Source organism: Petaurus breviceps, unplaced genomic scaffold (genome assembly GCF_028583685.1).
Source record: "Petaurus breviceps papuanus isolate PSGF00001 unplaced genomic scaffold, PetGlider_PUasm1.0 567, whole genome shotgun sequence".
Lineage (NCBI taxonomy): Eukaryota > Metazoa > Chordata > Mammalia > Diprotodontia > Petauridae > Petaurus > Petaurus breviceps.
In genome coordinates, this window is record NW_027186383.1 from 4,528,979 (window position 1) to 4,542,285 (window position 13,307).

Here is a 13,307-nt window from a genome sequence, read left to right on the forward strand (position 1 = left end):
GAAGAATACAGAGAATCATGGGAAGATCTTGATGAACTGATGCAGAATACAGTCATTTAAGTCAGGAAAAGAGTAAAAGCAGTGACTAGAACAAGGAAATGGAAAGGAACAAAAGTACCACGTTATGGAAATGATCAGGTATGGCCCCCCAAAACTGGGAGAAAATGGACCTTCCTCTCTTCTTTGCAGAGACCAGAGACTGCACATGTGGACCATTGCTCAAACTCTCAGTTAAGGTTCATATATAGGATGATTTTGCTATGCCTCTTCCCCCCTTCCTTTTCTTTTTTTTTTTTAATTTGTTAAAAGAGCTGGCTCTTGGGGGAGACTTGAGAATGGGAAGAAGAGGGATATGTTAATAAAGGGAGGTGAAGCAAAACTAAAAGATATCAACAGAAGTAAAGAAGATGAAGGCCATATAAAAAACTTGATGTCATTAAAATAATGATCTGGTAAAATAATAAAATATTAAATAATAAATAAGATATAAATAAATGAAAAATAAAATAAAATAAAAATAAAAATAATCTGGTAAAAAATTCATTCTCTTTTGTTCTTGTGAAGATGGCTCTTGAACTCTGCCTACCTTCTAGGATTTCCCTTTCTTTCATTTAAATTAAATTCAATGTAACAATTATTTAGCAGGTGCGTATGTCATGTACAAACAAAAAAACAAAAGGACCCTGCTGTCAAGGAGATAACCTTCCCCAGTGGGGATACAGCACATATATACATATTACCATATGTATATATGTATCTGTCTGTCTGTATGTGTATGTATATATAACTCTGTGAGATACAGACAATGTAAATGTCCCCGTCCAGGAAGACTGAAGTGATTTGCCTCCTTCCCAACTGCTGCAGTGCCTTTCTCCCCACTTTCTTTTTTTTTTTCTTTATTTTTAGTTTTCAACATTCATTTCCACAAGATTTTGAGTTGCAAATGTTCTCCCCATCTTTCCCCTATCCACCACCCCAACACAGCGATCCCACTGTATACCCCCTCCCCCAATCTGCTCTCTTCTATATCCTCCCCCATCCCCCCATCCAACTTTCCAGTAGGGCAAGATGTATTTCTATACCCCAGTGCCTGTATAGCTTATTTCCCAGTTGCATGTAAACAACAACAACAACAATAATAATTTTTAAAAAGATTTGATTTTAAGACTATGATTTCCAGATTCTTTCCCTTCTTCCCTCATCACCCACCCCCACTGGGAAGATAAGCAGTTCAGTATAGGTTGTACATGTGTAGTTATGTAAAATATTTCCATAGTAGATGTATTGTGAAAGACTAACTATATTTCCCTCCATCCTATGCTGCCCCCCACTTGTTCTATTTTCTGTTTTGACCCTGTCACTTTTCAAAAGTGTGTGCTTCTAACTACCCTCCCCGCCCCAAGTCTACCCTCTCTTCTATCATTCCCCCTCTAATCCCCTTCCTCCCTACTTTCCTGTAGGGTAATACCCAATTTAATGGGCATGTTATTTTCTCCTTAAGCCAAATTCTATGAGAGTAAGGTTGACCCATTCCCTTTCACCTTCCTGTTCTTCCCCTCCTTTGTAACAGTTTTCTCTTGCCTCTTTTATATGAGATAATTTACCCTATTCTGTCTCTCCCTATTTCCTCTCATTATATTCCTCTCTCACCTCTTAATTTTATTTTTTAGATATCATCCCTTCCTATTCAACTGATCCTGTGCCCTCTGTCTATGTATACATGTACACATATATACACATTTACATATGTATTTTTACACACATATACCCTCTTATATAAACATATATCTATATATACATACATATATATACACATATATTTTGCTTCAACTATCCTCATACTGAGAAAAGTTGCATAAGTTACAATTATCATTTTTCCATGTAGGAATGTAAATAGTTCAACTTTGATAAGTTCCTTATGATTTCTTTTCCCTCTTTACCTTCTCATGCTTCTCTTGCTTCTTGTATCTGAATGTCAAATTTTCTATTCAACTCTGGTTTTTTCATCAAGAATTCTTGAAAGTCCTCTATTTCATTGAATGACCATATTTTCTCCTGAAACATTATACTCAGTTTTGCTGGGTAGGTGATTCTTGGTTTTAATCCCAGCTCCTTTGACCTCTGGAATATCATGTTCCAAGCCCTTTGATTCCTTAATGTAGAAGCTGCCAGATCCTGTATTATCCTGATTGTGTTTCCACAATATTCAAATTGTTTCTTCCTGGCTGCTTGTAATATTTTCTCCTTGAGGTGGGAACTCTGGAATTTGGCTATAATATTCCCAGTCATTCTCTTTTGAGGATCTTTTTCAACAGATGATAGGTGAATTCTTTCAACCTCTATTTTGCTCTCTGGTTATAAAGTATCAGGGTAATTTTCCTTGAGAATTTCTTGAAGGATAATTTCTAGGTTCTTTCCCTGATCATGGCTTTCAGGTAGTCCAATAATTTTTAAATTATCTCTCCTGGATCTATTTTCCAGGTCAGTGGTTTTTCCAATGAGATATTTCACATTGCCTTCTATTCTTTCATTTGTTTGGATCTGTTGAACAGAATCTTGATTTCTCATAAAGTCATTAGCTTCCATTTGCTCCGATCTAATTCTGAAAGAATGATTCTCTTCAGTGAGTTTTTTAAACTCCTTTTCCATGTGGTCATTTTGACTTTTTAAGATATTCTTCTCCTCATTGGTTTTTTGGGCTTCTTTTAGCAGGCTATTACCTTACTTTTCATAATTTTCTTACATCATTTTCATTTCTCTTCCCAATTTTTCCTTCACTTCTCTTACTAGATTTTCAAAATCCTTCTTGAGCTCCTTCATGGTCTACGACCAATTCATATTTTTCTTGGAAGCTTTTTGTGCAGGAGTTCTGACTTCATTGTCCTCATTGTGTTCCATGCTTTGATCCTTTTTGTCCCTGAAAAAGGAATCTAAGGTTTGATTGCTCTTCTTGCTTTGCTTCCTCTGCTTGTTCATGTTGCCAGTCAATTACTTGACTTTTGAGCTCTTTGCCACCATACAATTTTCCTACCAGAGAGGATAGCTTAGTCCCAAATTGCTGGGGTTTTCACATATGCTGGAGCTATTAGTCTCTGTAAACCCCATAAGCCCTCTGGCCGGCCACACACCACCCAAGACAATGATCTGGATCCAAACAGGTTAAAGTAAGAGTGCTTACCCACTGAATGGTCGCTTGGTCCCCCTACAATCTGCCGGCCAGGAGCTCTGAAGCAGCCACGTGGCAGCAGCTGCACAGCTGCAGGGCCTCTGCCATTTCTTGCCCTGGGGGCAGGGGCCAGACTGCACTCTTCCATCCCCCCCACCCCCCCATTCCAATAGAGTTCCCTACTGATCTTTTATTTTCTCTTTGGTGTTTATGGGTTGATAATTCTGGAAACCACCACAGCTGCTGGTGATTCACTCTCTTGAAGTCTACTCCAACAGCCATTGGTCAGGGCTTCCCTGAGTCCAAAACTGCATGACTTACATGGGACTGTGCTCTGTTCCCAGCATGCTGTGATGATCCCTTCCTGTCTGCCTGCTAGGCTGCCTTCAGCAGGAGATTTGTTTCTCTCTGTCACTTCATGGGTTCTGTAGCCCTAAAGTTTGTTTAGAGTCAATTTTATAGGTATTTGAGGTGGTTATGGGGGCAGTTCAGACTTTCCTGCTTCTATGCTGCCATCTTGACTCTGCCACATCTCCCCACTTTCTAGCTCCTCTTATGTGTTGTCTTCCTCTACTACATTACAAGCTACTTGAGGGTAGGGCCTTTCCTGCTGGCTTAAATTGTGTCCTCAGTTTTCAACACAGTGCCTGTCACATTTGTTGTTATTATTCAGTCATTTCAATTGTATTTGACTCTTAGTGAACCCATCCGGGGTTTTCTTGGCATAGGCATCATTTCCTTCTCTGGCTCATTTGAAGGATGAGGAAACTGAGGCAAGCAGGGTTAAGTGATTTTTCCCAGGGTCACACAGCTAGGAAGTGTCTAGACAAGATTTGAATTCAGGTCTTCCTCACTCCAGGCCCAGAGCTCTATCTACTGTGCCTCCTAGTTACCTGGCACATAGTAGGTGGTTAATAAATGCTCTCTCTTTTTTCTCTGTCTATGTCTGTCCTTCTCTGTCTCCCTCACATAATAATTGTCAAGAGATAGAATTTGAACCCAGGTCTTCTTTTTCCCCCCACTTAATTGTATTTTTTTAATTACATGTAAAAATAGTTTTTAAAACTCAATTTTAAAAGATTTTGAGTTCCATTTTTTTCTCCCTCCCTCCTTCCCCCTCCCTCCTTCCCGAGATGGCAAGTCATCTGATGCACGCTATACATGTGCAATTATATTAAACATATTTCCACATTAGTGATATTATGAAAGAATAATCAGAACAAAAGGAAAGAGCACAAGAAAGAAAGAAAAAACAACAAAAAAAGAGCAGATCATCTGCTTGGCTCTGCATTCAGACTCCATAGTTCTCTCTCTGGGTATGGGTAACATTTTCCATCATGAGTCTTTTGGACTTGTCTTAGATCATTGTATTGCCGAGAAGAGCTAAGTCTTTCGGAGTTGATCATAGCATAATGTTGTTGTTACTGTGTACAGTGCTCTCCTGTTTCTGCTCACTTCACTCTACATCAGTTCATGTAAATCTTTCTAGGTTTTCCTGAGGTCTTCTTGATGCCAAGTCTAGCATGCGATCCCTATTACCTTTCCTATCTCATCACATTCTTATTTATTAAAGACAAAACTTTCTTTCAAATAAAAACTCTGAAATATTTTTCATGTAAACCAACAACCAACCTCCTTTTCCATATTCCATATTTATGAGACAGTTTTTTATTTATTTTATTTAGCCTAAATGTATAGGACTTGAAACATTATCTCCTTGGTTTTTGCCCATTGTTCCAGGATACTGAGATTTTTAAAAAGTCTTGATGCTGTTATCTTTCTATCTGGCTCCCTCCACTCCCCTCCAGCATTGTGTCATTCACAAACCTCTTGAAGTCATCAGGAGAGGATATGGCCAGATATAGCCATCTCAGTATCTGGCCACTCAAGATGCCTTTTTTTAATTGGTGATTTCACTAGTTTGGGGATATGAGGAGCCACTGACTTGAACTATGACTCCACCTCACTGTTTTAACATCCATTTGAGAGACTTTGCCACATGCCTTCTGTAATCCCAATACACTACAGCCACCAATTTGGTAACCTTATTGCAAAAGGAAATGAAGTTAGTCTGTCCCGATTTATACATAGTGAGCCAGGCTCACTGCTGGTGATTGATGCTTCCCTTTCTAAATGCTCACAAACCCTCAGTTTAATCATGTTTTTTTTCATTTTACAGGGAATTAATATTAAAGTCAACCATCTGTTACTTGGTTAATTCTATCTTCTTCCTTCTTTTGAAAACTGAGATAGCATTTGCCTGTCTCCAGTCCCCTAACACTTATTATTTTATCCATAATTCTTGAAATATCACTAAGGAAGATCATTTGGTCATCTCATTGAAAGGATCTTCAGAAGAGATGGGACATACCTTTCTCTACCCCATCTTACCCTTCTTTGTAGAGGTAGAAGACCCTGGGTGTGAGACACAAAATAGAACATCAGACTTTTTCCATATGTAGATTACTTTTATTGAACATATATTCCTTTCTCTTCCCACCCCACCCCACCCCACTTATAACATAAGATCCAGGAGGTGGGAAGAGAGATAGGTATAGAGAGAAATGTAAGGAATGTAAAAATAAAACATACTATTTTTTTTTTAAAGAAAAAGCCTTTGGAATCAGAGTCTTAAAATTGGAAGGGACCTTAAAAGCCATCTAGTATAAGCCAGAGCTCAACAAGAACCCTTTCTCCATCATTACTGATCAGCCTTTGCTTGATTATATCCAGTCAATCTTGATCTTTCTGAAATCTACTTTCCTGAAAGCTGAGGTGCCTGGTTAACTTTCCTCTCCATGATCCTCATGTCGGTCATGACCCTGAAGATGAGATGATCACTTTTCATCAAGATTCCTATGCCCTCAGCTTTGGTAAACAGGACCCTATTGTTGGGCAGAATTGGGGCATTTGCTGCTTTTCTTACATTCTGATGTTAAATAGTTGGCAACTAAGGAATTGGATGCTTTGCTCTGGGCCGAGTGAATATGACCTCTGAAAGATGGTCACATTGTTGAAGCTGTTCCATCACTAATATGTCTTAATGGTTTTGTGACTTCCTCAGAAATTTATCATCCATTTCTTCCATCTGGCCACATGGTCTGTAGTATAGCCTTTCTCTTCTTTCCTCTTTGATTTTCATGCCAGTGGTCTGTAGCACTTCTCTCCCAATCAGAAACATGTTTTCCCGAACAACTTCATATTTTCATGATATAAAATTCATGATATATTCTACCCTTGTATCTTTTATTAAAGTCAGACAGTATATACCCTTTCATTCCTGTATTTCAATTGTAAGTCCAAAAGTGCTAAGTGCCAGTGATGCTCACATTTCTTAAAAAGAAGTGTTGTGTTGTCAATTTAGAAGGAATTCTCTTTGGTTGAGACCAATAAGGTTTTCTATTAAGTGATGTTTTGTCCTTTGGACAATTATTTTCTTTCCCCAGAACATTTTGATTTCTCCCAATGATTGTGAACCTAACCTTGTGTCCCAACTACTAATGACTAAAATGGATCGTCAGGTGATGTTTTTCTTGGACCAATAAAGCACTTTAAATTACAGCTTCAAGGCTTGCTTTTGAGATACTCAAATCTCTGGGGGAAGTCAGCAATACCAAGGACTGTTACTTTGCACTGAAATGGGTCTCATCTGATGTGCAGTGGGCAGAGAGGGCTGTGAGGCAATGGGACTTGTCAGAAGATTCCAGTGTTGTTTTTGATTAGTGAGTATAGTCAGGGCATGGGAATTCAGCCCTTCATTTAATAACTGGCATTCTCCTGTGACTGAGGTAGGGTATTCTCTCTAAGATATATTGGGATAGTGGGGCTCTCTTTTTCCCTTTAGGCTGGCCTGAAGTTTTGAGGTTTCCGTATCCATCCGTCCCACCTTGGGACACATGTTTGCCAATATTTTCAGTCTACCAAAGTTTGAACTTCTAGTACCTATTTAAGGGATATGAAAATATCATGGGGAAAGTTCTCCCAGTATATTCTATTCTAGGAGAAAGACCACTAGAGTCAGTCAGGAGATACCTGGGTTCTAAGCCCACCGTTTGATGCTTACTAATTCTGTTTATTCAATGAGGTCTTATTAAGCACCTATCATATGCCTGGCATTATGTATGTGCTAGAGGCTGGCAAACCCAAGGCAAAACAAAACAGTGATCCTTACCCTCTGGGAATTTACTTCTTGCTTTAGTGGAGGAAGCAACATTGTATGGGTAAATGAACATAAGACGTAAACAAAGCTTTTTTGACCTTGAACAAATTACTTAGGTTCTCTGAGCCCCAGTGTCTTCATTTGTTAACTGACTATATGATCCCTAAAGCTCCTTCCAAATGTAAGTCTGGGTACCTGTGGCCTTTCCTTCTCAATTTCTTTATATTTCTTACCCTTGCCTCACTATCAAACCTCCTACAACTTCAGAATGGCAGCTTGGGCTTGTTGAAGTCTAACTCCCACCTTGGCTCTAAGGGTCACATATTCTTCTATGAAAAGTCTTGTTTGAATGACTTTCTCAGGAAAGGTTGGTAACCCATCTGGAGACTGCCCACACTCACTATGATACTTAACACAAAGTGCCTTACATATGGTCTTCACTAGCTGGTCTTCACAGCAGTCCAATGATTATTCCCATTTTCCAGATGAAGAAGGTGAGGCAGGTAAAGGTGAAATGACTTGTCCAGTGTCACATAGTAAATGTCCGAGACAGGATTCAAACTCCTGACTCACAGTGCATCACTCTACTGCATCACTTAACTACATACCATCTCAGAGGTAGAAGGCACCTCATGCCAACCTGTACTTGAGCATGAATTCCTTCTCAAACCCTTGACAAAAGGTCAGCCACCTTTCTCTAGAAGATCTTCACTGAAGAGCATCCTGCTTCCCTCTGAGGCAGCCTGGACCCCTGGGGCACAGCCCTCACTGTTAGGAACCTTTTCCTGCTTTACTTTGTCTCTGGAATTTCCACCCATTGTTTCTAGTTTGGCTCTTTGGGCACAATAAGAAAGGTCTTCAGGAGCCCCCAGATATGTGAAGGCAGCTTTCCTGTCCTCCCCAGGCCTCCTCTTGTCCAGGCTGAACATTCTAGGTTCCTTCAGCTGACCCACTTTTGGCATGGTCTCAAGGCCCCTCATCGCCCTCATTTCCCTCCTCTAGACTCCCCCACTTATCGAGATGTCTTTCCGAAAACAGAATAGACCACTCAAAAAAGAAACACAATACCCCAGACGTGGTCTGACCCATAAGCATTTCTTATGAAGTGCCCACTGCGTGAAAATACAGCAAGACTCGTCCCCTTTCAGACAGCTGTGATATAATTGCAAAGTTAAAAAAAACATCATAAAATTTTATGAAGAAGGTGATTGCCATGGAAACCTATGAACACATACCCGGGAGCTTCAGGCCATAACATTCTCTGTGAATCTTGGTTTTTTCCTTTTAGATGTGATTGTCAGAAGATTGGGTGTTCTGTATCCTTGTGACTGGGGCAGGTCTCTTTACTTGGGCCTCAGTTTCTTCCCCTGAAAATCAGATGGTTGGACTAGATGTCTCTAAGGGCCCTTCCAGTTTTAAACCTTTGATCCCAGGACACTAGCTGTTGGGTGAACTCAGACAAGTTCCTTCACCTCTGTGAGACTGTTTCCTATTCCGGAAGGGAAGGTCCTTCCAGCCCTAGGACTCTGGTAGCCTCCTGACCTGGATCTCAGTAAAAGCTGACTGGCCTCCTTTGGTTTTGCAGATGCTGGAGCCAATGGTCACACCCTTTATCTCCCCCATTAAAGTCTGACTTACCTAGTTTGCAGTTGTAAATGTCTCAGGACCATCTTTTTCTTGCTTCACTTCCTGAAGTTGCATTTAGAAAGCCTCTGGGTTAACAAAGGAAAGCGTGCCCATCATATGATTGCAAGTATCGCCATCAGCCTTGTGGGAAACAGTGCTGTATGTCCTGGGATTAGGGGTGACAGTCCTGCTCTGTACTGATAACAGTAACAACCACCACAACAGCTGACAACCCCATCTTATTAGAGCAAGCCTTTGTGTTAAGGTTGGCCAAACCTTTTACCAATATGATCTCCTTTGATCTTTTGTGGGAAGAACGAGGGATTTGGATGGAGACTGAGAACCTGACTTTGAAATCCTACCCTGCCTATATCTATGTGACTTTGGGTGAGGCAGCTTACCTCTTGGGCCTCAGTTTCTTTACCTGTCAATTTGAGGAGAGGTTAAATATGGGTCTCTAAGGTTCCATCTCTTTCGTTAGATCTGGGGTCTTGTGATTTGGTCTGTGTCACTTTGGGAAGGTCACTTAACTTCCTGAGTTCTTAATTCCTTAGCTGTAAAATTGGGTGGGGGGAGGGGGACAGGGGAGTGGGGCCAGACTGGACGGCTTGACTGCCAGGGTCCCTCTAGCTCTCTCTAGAGGCACGGTCCTGCCCGGCCACATTCCTTCCCCTGTCTGGGTCTCAGTGTTGTCCTTGGTAAAAGGAAAGTGTCAGATTAGGTGACCTTTCAGGTGTCTCTGCTCCCCTCTTTCCTTCTCTTAGAGACTGAAGGATGAATATTGAGGCCCCTCCAATTCCCCATCTGTGATTCTCAGATTCTTGAGCACCTCCTCCCCTGCATATGGGGGACCTTTCCCTTCTGGGAGGAAAGTGTTTGAGCCCCAAGGGACTGTCAAACTTTTGGAGCTGCTTTTGGCCCATTGTCCTGGGATGGATTTCATCTCTTTGTTCCTGAGTTCTCCTGCAAATCTGCTTAGGCAACATAATTGCATTTGTTCTTTCCTTCAGCTATTAATCGATGTTGTTTGGAGCTGCCAGGGATGGCCGAGTCTGGCTGTAAAAGTCACTGAAACTTGATCCCCGCTTCATGAGGGTGGGCCTTCCATCTGGGAAGGAGAACGATAAAGCTGTGGGCCCAGCTCTTGCTTCTGAGGACCTAGCGTTCTTGCTGGGGGACAAAGGGACAAACCACTTAGAAGTACTGAACGAGATACCAACTCCCTTGGTTCAGACTCTACCCTGGGCCACACTGTCCCCCCCCCTCCCCACAGATGCCATATGAAACATCTAACCCTGGGGGGATAGTAGGGCCCCTGCTCTGACTTTGGGGACCCCCTTCCTTTGATGAAATCATGTCTCTGCAACCAGGAGGAAGATTATTTCAGAACTGCTTCATCCATTTCCCATCTCTGAGTCTTTGCCACTGGCTTTCCCCCTGCCTGGTGCACCTGCCCTCCTCACTGCCATGTCTTAGAATCCCTAGCTCCCTTTAAGATGCTGGTCCAGCTCAGCCTTATACATGGGGCCTCCCCTCATTCCTCCAGCTGTTCGTGCCTCCCCTCCCCCACCCCGCCATCAGCGTGCATCCATTGGGAATGGATTTTGTGAGTGTATGGATGTGGATGTGTGTGGTGTTTCCTGATAGAACACACACTTCTTGTCTCCACAGTGCTTGGCACACAGTTGGTGCTCATTGAATGGCTATTGAGTTTCTATTTTTGTACTTCCAATGTGGATGTAGTTAATAAATGTTTGTTGATTGATTCTGATGATTGATCGTATCTTTAAACACTGACTTCGAGTCAGGAAAACTTGATTCAGACTTTTCCTTCTGACACTCATGAGTCGTGGAGCCCTAGGCAAGTCCCTCAGCCTCTCAGTCTCAGTCTTCTTCTCTGTAGAATGGGGGTAACAGTAGCACTTGTCTCATGGGGTTGCTGTGAGGACCAAATGAGATCAGGCTCGGAAAGCACTTTGCAAACCTTTCATTGCTGTGGAGATGTCTGCAGCTTTTATTATTGGCACAGAGGCAGGAGGGCTACATTTGGAGGCAGAGACCCTGGATTCCGATTCTGGACTCACTACCTGTGTGATGTTGTGGAAGTTACCTGCCCTCTCTGGTCCTCAGTTCCCTCTGTTTATAAACAATCCTGGAGGCCCTTCAGACTCGAGGATCCCATGGCGTCTTCCATACTGGGCCACCTCAAATGTTAGCAATAGAAGGAGGCCAGATTTGGGCCATCAGGCAGTTGGGGAGCTTAGCCCACCCAGGTGGCACATGGCTGGCTGTAGTGGTAGACGGCAGCTCAGTTAGAAGGGAGACTGCTGGCTAGGAAGCCTAGACTAAGAGGGAGAGGGGAGGACGAGCTCCAAGGAGGCTGCTGGCTAGGACCTCCTGTACTGCATGGGGAGAAGGGACCCACTCTGCTCCCCCTTCTCCTGAAGGTGGCTAGCTTCCTTTGCCATCTTCACATCCCAGAGAAGTTGCTCTTATTTCTGCCCCCAGAAGAGAGCACAGACCATCAGTCAGCCTCCACACCAAGCAGCTCTTAGCAGGGAGGGTGACAGAAAGGCCTGTGGATAAGGCCCCCGAGGAATATCTGGCTGGGGACCAGCCCCAGATGTCAGAGCCAGTGAAGACAGACTCATTGGCCTCAGCACTGCCCGGCAGGCCTGAGTGCAAAGTCTTGGCCAGTGGTAAATGCTCCTGTGGCTGGCGAGGTCACAAGGCGTTGGTTTGAGGTACCTTGGCTTGGCGCCCCATGCTTCCTTCTGCGTATGCCTTGGACCTGTGTGAAGGAGCTAGAAGAGGCTGGGAGGAAAGGCTGATGTCCTGCGCCTCTGTCACCCCATAGGGTCGTTTCCCTTGTTTGTGGGGTTGTTTTTAACACTCCCACCCTGGAGAGAGTCAAAGTGTCATTGGAGCATCTAGGGCTGGAAGGGACCTCTAAGGCTCTCCAGTTCCACCCCTCCATTTTACAGCTGGGGAAACTGAGGCCTAGAAAAATGAAGTGACTTGTTCAGGATCACACAGAAAGTAACTCACAGGATCTGATAGAGCTAGAAGGTCCTTGGAAGAGAGTGCATTCATGCCCTGCACTGCCCTCTGTCTTATAGAGAAATCACTGAGGCAGAGAGTTGAGGCAAATGACTCAGGGTCACTTGGACGGCAGGTCTAGAGTGGGAAGAAATCTTATAAGGGAATGCCCTGCCACCCCACCCCCACCCTGTTTTGTGGAGGAAGTAGGTCAGACACAGATTGACAGACACTGCAGTATCTGAGCTAGGATTGGAACTCAGATCCTCCTGACGTCAAGCCCAGTGCCATATCCACTGTGCCATGTGCCTCCTGAGTTAGGAAGACCTGGATTCAGATCCGGCTCTTTCCATTTCATTGTGTGGCCCTGGGCAAGTCCCTTGATGTCTCTGAGCCCCAGATAACTTCCTCAGATTGTAATTTAGGTGTGACTTTGAGCCCCACACAGTAAAATCACACATCCTGGACACATGGCTTTAGCTTCTAGAGGCAGCATACCCATCAGTCTTTCCTGGGCACGTACATATAATGGGATTCTGCAGACTCTCCCGATGTGGGAGAAGCATCCATAGTTTGCCTCTGAATAGAAAGAATTAGTTGTAAGAGCCCAAAACATAGGGAGCCCAGCTCAGACTCCAGAGACCCAGAAAGGGAAATTGATCCGCCAGACTCCCATGGCTGCTAGTGAGCAGCAGATCCTGGAAGGATCTGAACCCAGATCTTTTGTCTCCTGGGTGTCTCCCCATAGTGGGGAGCTAGAGCTAGTGCTGACATTGACTTCCTCAGGCAATTCAGTCCGAGAGAGCTCTGTGAACATGGTGTAAACAAACCCAGAAGAATTCTGGGAATAATAAATACCCTGGGATTTTTCCTTGGTCACACCTTTTCAATGACCTTTTCCTCTGCCAGATTTAAAAGTGCAGCTGAGAGGAATGAGATGACTGGTGGGAGAGGACTGAGCTCACCAGGCTTGGTGCCAGCACGGAATTTCAGGTAGAATTGTGTGAGAAGTACAGAGAGGCAGTCTGGGACCGGCTGTCCAGGAAACAAACAAACAAAAAAAAAACAACTAAGGTTTGGAGCTGCCTTGAAAAGTAGTGAGTTGGGGCTACAGCTCTAGAGTCAGGAGGATCTGAATTCAAATCCAGCCTCAGACACTTGACACACTTACTAGCTATGCGACCTTGGGCAAGACACTTAACTCCAAATGCCCTGCCTTCCTTCCTCAAAAAAAAGAAAGAAAGAAAGAAAGAAAGAAAGAAAGAAAGAAAGAAAGAAAGAAAGAAAGAAAGAAAGAAAGAAAGAAAGAAAGAAAGA

At 43.1% G+C, this 13,307-nt stretch overlaps 1 protein-coding gene across 3 annotated transcripts in view; it reads left to right on the top strand.

Moving 5' to 3' along the window:
• AGAP1 (ArfGAP with GTPase domain, ankyrin repeat and PH domain 1) overlaps positions 1–13,307 on the top strand; it is a 702,732-nt gene that overhangs the window by 94,286 nt on the left and 595,139 nt on the right. The window lies entirely within an intron of this gene.